A 2,894-nucleotide genomic window follows, 5' to 3' on the forward strand; every position below is an offset into this window, starting at 1 on the left:
GCTCTATGAAGAGGTCCAGTGAGAAAGAACTTTGAAAGGTCTCTGGCCAACAGCAGTGAGGCATTGAATCCTGCCAACAACTATGTGAGTGAGAATGAAAGTGGATCTTCCCCAAGTCAAACCTTAAATGAGCGTGCAGCCCTAGCTTACATCTTGATTATGGCCTGATAGACACTGAGAGACCCTGAGTCAGAGGACACAGCTAAGCCACATCTAGACACCTAACTTATATAAAATGTGAGATCATGAATATTTGTTATTTTAAACTGCTGAAGTTTAAGGTAATTCATTATACAGCAATGCATAACCAATACACTATGTCAGTTGCCAAAATTTGATGCAGACAGCCAGTTATGGAAAATTATTATATCTGAGGAAAGGATAGTCTCATCAAAAAACAGTGCTGGAAAAACTGGACAGCCACTTGCAAAAGATTGAGACTGGACCACTATCTTACACCACAGACAAAAATAAACTCAAAATATATTAAAAGCTTGAACAAATGACCTGAAACCATAAAACTCCTAGAAGAAAACTAAGACAGTAAGCTCCTTGGCAACAGTCTTGGTGTTAATTTTTAAAAAGTGAGACAAAAACAAAAACAACAAAAGCAAAAATAAATAGGTCTACATAAAACTAAAACGCTTTCGCTGTACCCCAAAGAAAACCATTAACAAAATGAAAAGGCAACCTATGAAATAAGAGAAAATATTTGCAGATCATGTATCTGATAAATTATATGAAGAACTCATAGAACTCAATAGAAAGAAAAAAATCCAATTGAAAAATAGGCAGAGGTACTAAATAGACATTTTCCAAAGACATACTAATGGCCAACAGGTATATGAAAAGATGCTCAACATCACTAATAATCAGGGAAATGCAAATCAAAAGCACAATGTGATACCACCTCACACGTGTCAGAATGGATATCATCAATAAATCAACAAACAATAATGCTGGCGAGGATGTAGGAAAAAAGGCACCCCACATGCACTGTTGGTAAGATTGTTAACTGGGGCAACTACTATGGAAAATATTACGATGATTCACCAAAAATTTGAAAATAGAAGTACCATTTGACCCAGCAATTCTACTCCTAGGTATCAATCTGAATAAATTTAAAATGCTCGGTTAAAAAGATGTATGCATCCCTATTATCATTGCAGCATTATTTACAATAGCCACCTAAATGTCCATCAATAGAAAAATGATTAAAGATGCATATATTCCCTGCAATGGAATATTACTAACCCAATAGAAAAATGATTAAAGATGTATATATTCCCTGCAATGGAATATTACTAATTCACAAAAAAGAAAGGAATCTTGCTAGATGGATGGACTTAGAGCGTATTATGCTAAGTGAAATAAATAAGAGAAAGACAAATACCATATGATGTTACTAACAGTGGAATGTAAAAAAAAAAAAAAAAAACAAAATAAATGAACAAACAAAACAGAAACAAACCCATAGAATCAGAGACCAAATTGATGGTTCCCAGATGGGAATGGGGGTTGGGTGAAAAATGCAAACAGAATTAAGAAGTACAAATTGCCAGTTATAAAAACAGTCATGAGGATGTAAAGCACATAATAGGAAATATAGACAATAATATTGCAATAACTATGTATGGTGTCAAATGATACTAGACTTATCATGATGATCACTTTGTAAGGTATATAAATATCAAATCACTATGTTGCACACTTAATACTAATGTAATATTGTACATGAACTGTAACTAAAAAATAAATTTAAAAATATATATTCTCACAGAGCTGTTATGACAATCAAAAAATACATGGGAAAGCACAAATAAACATTTAAGATCCTATACAAATGCTAATACAATGATAATTGTGGTAGATTGCATATAGTCCCAATTCTTCTACGCCCTCCCTTCATCCCAGTTCTTTTCTGTGCCTTGCCTTTCACCGGGGGAACAGTGTATTTTCCTACCTCTAGACAATAGGCCTGGCCACATGACTTGCTTCGGCCAATGACTTCCCATTGGTCGAGCAAGTCATGTGCCAGATGTGCTTGGAAATAGATGTGCTTGGAAAATACTCCTGAAATTTGCCTTTCCTCAATTGTTAGTCCTATTTACAATTTACAGCTACAGGTATGATACAATTTTAACTCTATTAGCATTTTCTCTATCATCTAAGTCTAGAAAATCAATAAAACAATAAACCAAACCCTGATTTGTAGTGTTTACCATTTTCCATGGTGTAAATGCTCCTAGCACAGATGATTGCAAGCTACCTACATGATGCTACTGGACATAAAGTTGGGAAGTGAGGTGTTTCATTATATAGTACTTCCACCATATAGATACAATAGACTTATATAACTTTAAGAACACAGATAAAACAAATAAACAAACAAGCAAACAAATAAATGTATTATATCAGTGTTAAATTTACCGAAGTTGATAACTTTACTCTGGGTATATAAGAATATCTTTATTCTTAAGAAATATAGACTGTGCCCTCATGTATTAGGTGAAAGGCCATGATGTTTTGAAATATATATATATATATGAGATAGAGAAAGAAATAGAGAGAGACAGAGATGGAGGGAGGAGAGGGAAAGAGAAGGAGAAGACAAAGACGACAAAGAAAGAAGAGTGCAAGCACAAAGGATAAAGCAAATGGAGCAAGATAAATATTTGTTGAATGAGTGAATGGTTATAATAGCCTTATTAACATTGCAAAGGTAACCCAAATTTCAGAAATTTCTAGTTGACATTAGAGGCAGCAAAGTTTTTGGTGAACACCACAGTGTTTAAAAACAAAGTTTTTAAAGCAAAGTTTAAAAGCAAAGTGCTGGCTACTAGGAATAGAAGGGTGCGAGAAATAGGCTGAGTCCTCAAGGCACTAAAATCTAG

This window comes from Rousettus aegyptiacus, unplaced genomic scaffold (genome assembly GCF_014176215.1).
Source record: "Rousettus aegyptiacus isolate mRouAeg1 unplaced genomic scaffold, mRouAeg1.p scaffold_m13_p_3, whole genome shotgun sequence".
NCBI lineage: Eukaryota > Metazoa > Chordata > Mammalia > Chiroptera > Pteropodidae > Rousettus > Rousettus aegyptiacus.